The sequence below is a fragment of the Tachypleus tridentatus genome, chromosome 1, assembly GCF_004210375.1.
Source record: "Tachypleus tridentatus isolate NWPU-2018 chromosome 1, ASM421037v1, whole genome shotgun sequence".
Taxonomy (NCBI): domain Eukaryota; kingdom Metazoa; phylum Arthropoda; class Merostomata; order Xiphosura; family Limulidae; genus Tachypleus; species Tachypleus tridentatus.
The window spans coordinates 132,279,671-132,292,559 of NC_134825.1; the positions used below are offsets into that span (position 1 = coordinate 132,279,671).

The 12,889-nt window shown below is 30.4% G+C and overlaps 1 protein-coding gene across 9 annotated transcripts in view; it reads right to left on the bottom strand.

Moving 5' to 3' along the window:
• Positions 1–4,437: 4,437 nt before the first annotated feature.
• Positions 4,438–12,889, bottom strand: part of LOC143224335 (UDP-N-acetylglucosamine transporter-like) — an 88,905-nt gene continuing 80,453 nt past the window's right edge. For 4 of the 9 annotated variants that reach the window (XM_076452730.1, XM_076452741.1, XM_076452743.1 and 1 more), the window contains one exon: positions 4,438–9,223. The gene's annotated coding sequence lies outside the window, so the exon portion shown is untranslated. The remainder of the gene's footprint in view (positions 9,224–12,889) is intronic. The other 5 variants (XR_013013373.1, XR_013013345.1, XR_013013371.1 and 2 more) reach the window with 2 other exon arrangements.

A 12,889-nucleotide genomic window follows, 5' to 3' on the forward strand; every position in this document is an offset into this window, starting at 1 on the left:
ATCCATATTCAATCGGCCATCTTGTATCCCTCTGTTGCCCTGTAAATGCCATCTGGGCATGGCGAATATTTTGTTATATAACATTCTTTGTGAAAACTACCCTATTAGAATATTCCCTCAGATACTGGCCTGTAATGTAAACGTAACAGAATGCTGATTATGTGATCCATATAAATCATATTTCTGAGCTTTAGGCCTAGACAACATTAAACTGTATACAGAATCAAATCATGATGCTATATGAAACAGTACCATAATGCATAACTTGGAAAGATCTGAAAACATTCGCAGTTATATTAGTATCTTAATTGCAAAAGTACTTCTTTAACTACAGGATTTTTAGAATCTGCAAGCCCACTTGTCTTAAACCTAACATAAATTAAACCTTTTTGTTTTAGTTTAGTGTTAAATTTTACTTAACTTGATACCACCAATAAATAAATTTATTATGTTGTTCTAGAGCTTAACATTAGGTCTTCATAAGAAATTTTTGATAAGCTTTTAACATGTTATATAATATATTTATTTAATTATATTAAATATATAAGCTATACAATGGGCTATCTGTTCTCTGCCCACCATGGTTATCGACTAACTATTACAGATTATTCAGAATTGTTCTAATAAAATATAACACAAACCTTAGTTGATAGTAGAAAGGTTCAAGCGATTTAAATAACAAATTATAATCGAATCTATGATGTGCGTATATACAGCATGCTGTTGACATATAAAGTAATGAAGTTAACTGTTGAAAGAACGGTAAAATTGAAATAATTAACTGCTACTTGTAGCAAATAAAGGCGCCATTGAAGTTTCAGATTAAAATGACAAAATTTACGGTGAAAAATAAAATAATAATAATAGGTACCATCCTTTGTCAATATTAATCTGTGATCGTAGTTGTTCACATTAAGCGCTTCTTTGAATTTTGTCAATTTACTTCATGATTTTGACAAGGATTTGTATTGAGAATTATGGTCTCATCCAGCATGAGTTAAAAATGATCAACTGTGCTTCTTTCGTGTTATTAACGAAATGAGTCAATGTATTCTCTTATCCTTGTGTGTAGTGTTATTCCGGTTTCTCTAACGTACGCATCATGATATATGTTACATTTAAACTAGTAAACAACATTGAAAACAAGAGAGCCATCTTTAGCTTGCAAGAACTTTATGCTAGACAATGGACTGTTACATTTTAAGGTAGTGCACTGAGATTTTGAAAGTTGTTTTTAGAATTTTTTTTTTTTTTTTTTGGAAATTTCGCACAAAGCTACTCGAGGGCTATCTGTGCTAGCCGTCCCTAATTTAGCAGTGTAAGACTAGAGGGAAGGCAGCTAGTCATCACCACCCACCGCCAACTCTTGGGCTACTCTTTTACCAACGAATAGTGGGATTGACCGTCACATTATACACCCCCACGGCTGGAAGGGCGAGCATGTTTAGCGCGACGCGGGCGCGAACCCGCGACCCTCGGATTACGAGTCGCACGCCTTACGCGCTAGGCCATGCCGGGCCGTTTTTAGAATTGATCCTGGTCGTTCTACAATTTTACTCAGCAAATGATATTTTCTGATTACAGTATTTATTTTCTCGGAAATAGTTTCGTCAATTAGAAGTAGCATAAAATTAATCTTTTTTTATATTATCCATTTCTAACACGAAAAAAAAAATAAGGAAGAAAAAACAAATTTCCTGAGGTAATAATCTAAAACCATGCAATAGTTAAAATTCAACTACAGTTTGTATAATTTCCACCAAAATCCATTCTCTCTAAAGACAATATTGGTAATAATTAATGTAAAATTACACAGTGGTATGTAGTAAAGACTGGGTGGCGTGAATTATATTGTAACAACAAACGCAAAATATAATTTCAAGTGGTTAGAACAAATGGATGCTGAAGGTCATATCATCTTGATACTATTACTGGTAATCAGAGTTCCGTTCAAGCAATAGAAAATTCGAAAAGACAAGATATTTTAATGATCCATCAAACATCTTTACAGCACGTTCTGACTTTAAAACAGTAGTCATACAAATGGATGTGTGCTTTGTCCGAACATGAACAACAGTATCTATCCAAAATGTCACATTTGTACTCGACCACTTCCAGTTAATTACTGGTTTAGTTTGTTTTGAATTTCGCGCAAAGCTACACGAGGGCTATCTGCGCTCGCCGTTCATCATTTAGCAGTGTAAAACTAGAGGAAAGCAGTTAGTCATTACCCCCACCGCCATATCTTGGACTACTTTTTTATCAACGAATAGTGGGATTGACCGTACATTACAATGCCCCCACGGCTGAAAAGGCATGTTTAGTGCGACGGGGATTCGAATTCCACTTAATGAAAGAAGAGTTAGATTATATTTACAACAAAAACTGTATTACGAAACACTCCAAGTTTAAAACTGTGTGAAGATGTTACACCAGAATTAGTTTACGAAGTTAACGCAGCCGATTTAAATAGAAAATTTTATATTACCCAATCACGATCTTCCCAGAAATAACAATATTAGTAAAGTGTTTTATTATTTGTGTAAGGTTACATCTTACATTACAATTGTTTCTGTCTGAAAGAAACACGGATGTACGAATAATTTTTTAAAATTTTATCAGAGTGAAAAGTTCGGTACTATTGCCAAGATGAGGTATGTTCAGAAGCGTTGACTTGCAGCAATTCATGAAGATGCAGTTGAAAAGAATTGTCTAAAGAATCTTTCATCATACCAACTGTTTAGATCGTCGACATTACTTATCTATTTAGTAAGTTGAGAGGAAAAAAGCAACAAAAACACGTGTATGTTATACCTAAAACCTTCAAGCTTATTAGGTGCTTTATATTATCAACCTGATATGTGTAGTAGGATTTTTTATTTATTTATTTACATTACTAAATTGGAATTGGTGTTACAATTTACTGTCTTTATGGAGGTTTGAAAACTAAAGGTTTGACGATAAAATCAATATGGTATATTTTTTCCAAAACTAGTTTATACTTAAATTTTTGATTTTTTGTTTAGCAGCACCACCATCATACAGCACTGTTGGTGGTTCTGTGCAACACATCTGTAACACGAAAGTCCTAAGAATAATCATAATATAAATGAGCACACACTATCATCTAGATATTTCAGTGCCTTCTTTTCCAGTTATAACATTCTTGTCTTTCCAGTAGATTTAGAAAACGGTTGTTACAGTGAATTAAAAAACAATTTTTGTGCCATTCTTTTGCTTTTGTAAGTCAGTGCACCACAGATGAAAACCTATGAATGCATTTTGTGTATTTATGATAAGAAGCACAGAACGTGGAATCAAATAAATGGTTTCTCATGCAAAACTATAAATAATTTCTTGAACATGGAGGGAGTAGAGTGTAAGTGTCTATTGATTCTGTAAAAATGATGTTAGTGGGATGGCCTGAACCTAAACTATTCTATTCTATTCCCATTTTACATCTTAAATATAATGAGTGAATATTTATCAGGATAAGTGGTAACTTGACTCTTAATATCTGCAGACTGTTCAAAGTCATGCCAAATGATGTTGTGTATTTAAGTTCTTTTTTTCAGCAGATCAGTATCCTAATTTATCCAAAATACACATGCCGAGACAAAGAAGTGATCCCAAATGAATAGTACTACTGTTCAAAGTCCTTTGTGAACCTTTTGCATGTTTTATACATCAAGTTACTATATTGATATATATGCATATATTTCTGTATGTTTTCACTGTGTGTATGTGTGTGTGTGTGTATATACACAAAGTGTACACACATACTGGTACACAATAAAAACATTACAGTTTCACACACACAAAATATTATTTCAATTTGAGATAGTGAGAAGTGGCGTTCATTGATTGCTTTATTAGCCCTATTGTAACTTAAGACAAAAAACCTGGGCTCTAGATGTGTGATTTCTTAAAAAATTTCTTTAGGTCATCAATGTGTGTGTGTGTATATAGTTGTGTTTTCAGTTTTTTTATGACTTCATTTAATAACACAAGCAAGTAAGAAGTAGAATTGAAATAGTGAAAGAAAAAAAAGGTAAACTTCAATTTTTTTCCAAAAACAACAAAAACATTACACAAAATAATTTGTATCCATGTAAGATGTTTGCTTCTTTAAGATATATTTTAAAATTACACAGCAAATACATCAGAAGTGTCTTTGGTGAGATAAAATATTTTGTTAAAAAAAAAGGCTTGGAAAATAGAAACTGAAATTTAGGTAATGTTAGCTGATCGAGTTGCAAGAAAGAGGAACTAAACAATTGTGGACTGTCTATTAAGTTGAGCATTAACGTTGAGGCAATCATTAGCTCACAGTATGAAAATGTAATGGGGCTGACAATTCAATGCAATAAATATGATTTCCTTTGATCATGTGACTTTTATCATCGCTCTCTGGACCATCTGGATTTTAGACACAAGTAGGACTAAAGATTTACTTTTTAATGAAATATAACAGTAATAACAACATAGTTATGCACTGACCAAAACTGATAAATAAGACATGCAATAAAACAAGTCTGAAATCTGTCTTGGTTTTATCTTGATGTTAAAATACAATCTACAACTCAAAACTTGTCATCTTAGATAAAGCTAACAATAATAAACAACATAGTTTCTCTGTAATTGAGCATAAATCTTATTTGCATCTAGGACATGGCCCAGGATTCAAAAAATGAACAAGAAGAGGATCCTTAACCTCTTTACAAAGATCAAATGGCATCTGGGTAAGTTCATACTCCTACAAATATTAATTAAATACATGGGAATGACTGAGGAAATATTTTGGTAAATTTGACCAAAAACACTATGCTCAAAGTAGCTACTTAAAAAAAGTTCTAAGAATCGAGGACTAGATGCCACACCACTACTATAATTTCCACGAGGTTTAGTAAGAGTTGAAACTTTAATGGACAATTAGACATACTGGTCAATTCACATAAATGTGAAGATAACATATTACTACATATGAATGTGTCTAATGTTCAACCTTAAAATATTTGAAGAAAATCTAATAACACTCATTACATTAGTTAACTATAAAAACAATTAAGTTTGAAAGGAGTAAACTGACCAAATATTATAGATTCACCTTTTCTTGTAATGTATTGAGTACTGCATAACTTTTGTGAAATGTCATTATTTGAACTAGAATGAGCTCATTTGGCATTTTTTAAAGCATAATAGAACAAATATAATAATTTTTCTGCCAGTAATGTTAAAAGACTTAACAATAAACAGGAATAACATGAAAGTTTAATAATAAAAATGGTTAATCTACCCCACAACTTTATTACAAAACAAAGAATGTAGTTGAAAACAAGGTATAAATTATAGATGAATGATCCATGCATTCAAATAAATTTAAATTTATAGAAATATTCTTGCATATCCCAAAATACTGCAGTATCCTCGTCAAGGTTATTTATAACAAAACAAGAAAATGAAACAAATCAAAATATTTTGCATTAATATACTGCAAAGACAAAAAAATATCTTTTTATACAAACTGTTATTTTGTAGTATTACTAGCCGTTAAAAAAAAATAAAATACTACCTATGAGAAATAAATTTCAATCTAAATAAGCTGTCAGAACTATGGTAAAACATCAAAAATTCACAACTATGTACATGTAAATTAAACCTACGAGATTTAAAATGTTTGTTTTTATCATTGAATCCATAAATCTCTTGCAGAGAATCTGGTATACTTTGTCTATACAGTTTAATTCATTAACTTAATGCATATATATATATATGAATATTTAAATACATTGTACATGCATTCACAATGGCCTCTGCAGATTAGATCAGTAGTGGATTCAAGTTCATTAAACTTTAACAGAAAACCAGTATTAAACTGATTACACTTAATGCTTAAATAAATATATACCATGCAATTTAAATTTTGTTAAAGAACTGATTTATAAAATACATTTTGATGTTCTAACATATTCTAATTATCTATCACATTCTTGAACTGTTCACAATGTTATAAATCTTCACACTTTCAGACTCAAATTTTAAAACAATATAGTGATGTAACAAAAACTTCAAATGTTAAAATCATTTTAAAATTACTTCAGCAATTTACAAACAAAATACCTTCATTGGATATGCTGAGAACAAATTCATTTGTATTTACTTCAACAAAGACAAAAAGATTGCTCAATTTAAACTAATATAAACCAAATTACTCTTTTTATGTTTTTCCTTGTAATTTAAAACAAAGGTGTAACAAAGCTAATGTGTACAAACTATTTTCCATCTTTTAATGTCATACACACTCAACTAGTAACTTGTTATTTACTAGTACCTACTTTACAGTTATATTACAAACACTCCATTAATAAAATAGTCACACTGGTTAATAATAAGAGTAAAATCATAAACTTTATATGACCTACACCCAATTTTCAAATACATATTATTAAACATAAATCATCACTTAGCCCTGCATGGCCAGATAGGTTGAGTCATTTTACTCGTAATCTGTGGGTTCAAATCACTGTTGCACCAAACATGCTTGCCCTTTCAGCTGTGGGAGCATTATTATGTAACGGTCAATCCCACTCTTCATTGGTAAAAGAGTAGCCCAAGAGTTGGCTGTGGGTGGTGATGACTAGCTGCCTTCTCTCTAGTCTTACACTGTAAAATTAGGGATTGCTAGTGCAGATAGCCCTCATGTAGCTTTGCGCAAAATTTAAAAAACAAACAAACAAAACAAATCATCAACCAAATAAAAAAATCAAACAAGTAACAAAGTATAACAAACTGAAATGTCACTAAAGTATGCAGATACATATGCATTTTATAGTAATACTTATACATATGGCTACAAATAAACAGTGAAATATAAAAAAACATCAGAACACTTGTAAATAAGAGAAAATATAAAGATACAACCTAACAACAACAAAGTTAACCTCCACTTGTTAAATCAAAACTTCATAGCAACATACAGCAAAAAAGACAATATCAGCAACACAGTAGTCCTCACTATAAGTACTTAAATCTTCTTAGTGAGTCTTTAGTTATATCACAGTATTAAGATAAGAAATCAGATCCCATATATAAAATTTAATGGGACAAGTTTGATGGATCCAGATTTATCTACTTTGGGATAGCCAACAGATGTTTTTCCAGAAATAAATTTTTTAAAAAAACTTCACTTTCTTTAGATATCATACACACATTTTGTGACGGATCAATATTCTTAATTTCTTTTTACACTCATTATGTCAGCTATAAGCTCCAACAGACATAAAACTTATATTTATACTTTTCACAAGTCATTAGTATTAGGTTTATCACATTTTTAAACACCACATTCTTAATCTAGTTCCTTAGCAATTTTCAAGAATTAAGTGTTTAATAATACTATTACAGCCACATTACGCTTACCATATCCATTGTCAATAATTACTTTCATTCAATTCAAAGCATAAAAGCTTACAAAGTTTCTTAAGCCCTGTTAAAACGGTAACTGATATTGAACATTTCACACTTTTGCTTTTTACATAAGGAATAATGAATTTAAAAGATAGTTCAAAGGGTATGTGTGATGAGTCTTCTCTTTTTTATGAGTTTAGTTTCACAAAATTATACAAATATGTTTTCTTTATTCTTTCGTAATTGAAGCTAATTTGGATTTCTTTGTGAAATACACAAGTTAATAACTAACCCTTTAATAAAATTAGCTAATTTATAATCAGATCACCTTCCTGTAGAATATCTTACAATACCATAGTTTTCTGAAGAATTTATTTTCAATAATCAAAACATGTTTCTAATAAAAGTTCTAAACAGGCATAAAACTGTTGTTTTGGAAAACTTCCCCATAACTCTGATATTAATTTCTTAGGTAAGAAAAATTTAATGATAAAAATCTACTTAGAAAACTGTATGTAACAAAGAAAAGTACCATTTTCAGACTGAAACTTAATATTTATGATTTGTGTTTGTCATATACTCTTTCCATTCTTTTAAGTGCTATTTTATATCATTCAAGACCACATACATTGGAAAAAGTAATGTCTCACAATACAAAGTTGTTACTATATAAATTCTTTAAAACAATTATTGTAAGCTTCATACTGTATAAACAAGTTTTGGGCAATAAAGGAAAATACTCTGTATTATATATCCTAATTTCACTATTCTAGTCAGTGATTAAAATAATACAGAAAGTCTGCTGATAAAAAAAAATAGCTAACTTATCTGTTTTTGTTGTTGTACATATTTCAAACATAATACATTAATTTAAATCAACATCTATCACCATAACTCAATTTTGTTGCTGTAGTTTAATTTCACGTTTTAATACTGCAATCAATAACAATGTTTTTATTTTGCTACTTCACTTCTTTTATGCATGCTAGTAATTTATCAGACTGTTTTCTTAGTACCCATATATTGTGAGCATGGTCAAAAACATTACGTACTTCAACACATGAACCACACATATACACATATATCAGGAACTATGCATGTATAGTTATTTGTTTGTCATCTCTATTACTAATATTTAAATCGTTCAAAATGTAGGCAGCTCTCAACTAGATTGGTTTTGATTTCTACCCTTTCCAAAACCCTGACGTAATGAATGTAAAGGAAAAAAACATCCAAAGATATACTCTGTATTTGTAGGACATTTTATTTAACAATCCAGAATAAAATGCAAGTTGCTCATTGTTTTTTTAATGTTTTATGTGATAAATGAAAAACATTTTTAAATATTTGATGTGTTGTCTTTCAATAAGTGTTCAAGTATATGTAGATCGTTATAATTCCAATGTTTTATTGAATCAAGCAAGACATATTAAGGTAGTTTATGTTCAGCTTTACCTATTATTGGAGTTTTCTGACAACAGATAATTAAAATGTACACTATGCAAAATATTTTATTATAAGTTTAAAAAACCCTATCAGATAATAAATTCAAACTCTAATGGAAATCAACAGCCTTGAATTTTACAACATTCAGAGTTAACAACAGTTGAAGATTTTTCTAACTCTTATTTTCTGTTTAGCAGCTACTTACTTGAAAGAAGTTCTGCACACTGATACACACATACAAAGTTTAATGATGGATCAGGTATACAGGGTGACTCAAACTGTGAGGTGCACCAGAAACTCAGTTGCATTGTTAGGGAAAAAATAAATGGCATCCTGGAACCCAATCAGTCCATAGAAGGTGAATGATTACCTGATGGTATTAAATAAAATTCAAAATTCTCCTTGAATTAAAATATATTCAAACAAAAGTAATGTTGTGATTCAAATTGTTTAAGAAAAAAACTAAAGCCTGAAACAAAACAGACAAAACCTCTTAGATAAAAAAACAAACCTTTTCTAAACCTAAAAGAAAAAAATATAACATTTACCCTTCCTAGACACTGTCAAAAATCAGTATATACTTGTCTAAATTCTAAATCTCATAAATATAAATTATTAATTAATCCTAGTAAATAAACTGCAAGTTTCCCAAAATTAAAATTAATAGTGTTAAACTCATGATGAAGTTTTATATGTAAGAAGACTTCATTTTCTTAAAATCAGGTTAACTGAATTACATAAACTAAATTTTGCCTTGCCTAGTGATTTGTACTAACTGCTTACTGAGTTACTACCTTAGAATGAAATAATTTAAAAGTGATAAATGTTTTTATTGGCAAAAAAATAACAAACAGATGACTAACTCACGTAATGATAACTCCAATGACATGAACAACTTGTGATAGCATATCATAATTGCACTGTGTCAACTGAGGGTATGCACTGTGTTTGTAGTATGTTGGGATATAAATCTGTAACATAGCATATTAGCAACAAAAAAGTATGGGGAGCAGGCACAAACAAACAGATAATGTACAACACACTGATGGTAAATACCTCACACTATCGATGCTATGCCGGTGTTAAGTCAAAACCTGATGCTCATACCACAGCATTATTTACATTTTTGTGCATTAACATGGTCAAGTAAGCTAAACAGTATAGTGATGTAACCTGAACATGGCAATCGTGAACTTATACTTACAAGCCAAAATTTATTAATACAAAGTCATCACACACCAAACTTTAAAGAAAAGTCTTTCTGGATACCTCCATCAAACAGAGAACAACATTTACAGAGCAAAAATAAAGCTGTAGAAAATGACATAATACATACCTTAAAATTATCCAAGCAATGTCCTACTAATATTAACCAAAATGAAAGAAGTGCTTTAAACAACCTTAAATCAAACAACAATATCATAATAAAACCAGCAAACAAGGATGGATCTGTTGTTATTTTTAACAAAGAAGATTATATCATGAAAGCTAACTGACAACCAGAGGATATTAATTTCTATAAAAAAACTCTCACATGATCCTACAACTCAGTTTATTAAGACCATAACTGATAAGCTTAAGAACTCCTCAAAACTATAAAATTAACAGAAAGAAAGCTTTCAGTATTTAATACACAGACAAGCTTTTCCTGGTAGATTTTATCTCTCACTTAAAATACATGAATCAAACAATCCTAGCCAACCCATAATTTCATGGTTACTAAACATGGCTGCTAAAAAGCTGCCCACTTTTGTTGACCTAGACATAAAATGTATTTCCTGTACCCTCTCCTCTTACATAAAGGATACTAACCACTTTCTTAGCATCATAGAAGATATTAATACTGATGGACAGTAACCACCCAATAGTCTTCTTTACATGATGGATGTTTCTTCCCTTTACACCAACATTCCACATGATGAAGGACTAGAACTTCTACAGTCCACATTAAACCTTTCTAGCCCATCAGAATCTCAAACAATAACCGATCTTGCCAGCCTAGTTTTAACTCTGAACAACTTCACATTGAATAACAAGCACTACATTCAGGTTAATAGTACTGCAATGGGCACCAAAATGGCTCCCAATTAAGCCAACATTTTTACGGGTCATACTGAAAGCCAGCTTTTAAAACTCAGCCTGTCAAACCTCAAATATGCAAATGTTACATAGACATATTTTTCATTTGAACAGCTGGTATTAAATCACTTAAAGAATTTATCACATATGCAAACTCCTTTCATAAAACAATCAAGTTCACCTGCAATTATTCTCCTATGCAGATTAACTTTTCTCATGTCACAGTTTTCTAAAAAAATAGAATTTTACACAGTTAAACAGATATTTTCTGAAGTTCCCATTGTCTGCTTCCAAAAAAGCAGAAGTATAAAAGATATCATTACTTTTACAAAAGTCAATTATATCCCACCAAAAAAATGATTGTCGTTCATGCAACAGAGCCTATTGTCAAATCAACAAGTTCACAAAAACCACTGACTCATTTTCTGACAAGCACAATCAAAGAAACTTTAAAATATATAAAGAAATCACTTCTAAAACAAAAAAAACACCATCTATCTTACACAGTGTAAAAAATGCAATCATCAATATGTAGGACATACACAAACAACTCTTAGAGAACATTTTAATAATCATAAATCTTTTATTAACACAGAAAACAATCTCCCAGTTGCTCAGCACTTTAACCAATTTGGTCATTTCATTAACAATGTTACTTTCATTGGCATTGAAACAGGGTTCTAAACCAAAGCTGACAGAAAAATAAAGGAAACTTATTGGATTGCTAATCTAAACATTGTTCAACCTTTTGTATTTAATCTAGATTATAGCATCAGTTATCTCTGTTCAGTGATTTCACCTCTGTCATAAGAAGAAATATAACTTTATTCCTTGCTTATTTTGTCATGAAATATGAAAGCAGAATTTCCTAAAAATTATTGTTTGTTATATAAAGGCAATTTTTCACACCTGTTTTATAAATTAATTAGTGTAACATATCTTTTGCAATCAGTCTCCAGGTGTCATCTTTATTCTACTTAAACATCTAAGCATAGTTTTAAATATTTATATATTTAACCATTTCTAAATTAAAATATCCCTAATACCTTTTCACATACACTTTTACCATTGGCTGTTACATTGTACCTGTAATGAGATGGTCAAAATAGTACAAGTGAAATAAAATTCCTGGAAAACTGAATGACCTTCATGATGTCAATGAACTCCCTCTATATATATATCACTAGTTCAATTACACCATTACTCTCAGTTATCCCCTGAAGAAAAAAGGTCCACCTTTTGAAAGCACTCGGGTTATAGTTTCTATTTCAGTTCTTAAACCTATGTGTTTTTTTAACATTATTAATAAAATGCAACAGGAATATCTATGTTCTACCATTTTCTTAGAATCTTAACAAAAGTAAAAAACTCTGAAGAAATTAATAAGCTTTGCTTATGAAGATCAAGAAATTTTGTGTTAAATGATACAATCACAATGATATAATCTATCTAAAGCATTCCTGGGTGATAAATTTAGCATTATTATGAATACTATTGCATGGCTTTCTGTGCAAGTGTGTCTATATATATAGACATACACATACACACAAAATTTTAACTTCATAGACATAATGACAATATATGTAAACTCATTACTGATTTAAATAATTATACTGTGTAATAAGGTTCATAATTTATAAATACCAACTCTTGGGCTACTCTTATTACCAATGAAAGTGGGATTGACCATTAAATTACAATGTCCACACAGCTGTAAGAGTGAGCAATTTTGGTAGGACAGGGATTCAAACCTCATCACTCAGATTATGAGTCATGCATCCTAACCACCTGGCAATGCTAGGTCCTTACATTTCATGTACAGAACAGCAAAACGTTTAAAAGTGTTTCAATGCTAGGGAGTAATACACTCTTTTATCACACTGTCATTTGAAGACGTACATATTCAGATCTACCCAATACCAACTAAAAATAAAAAATAATAATGCAATATTTCAGT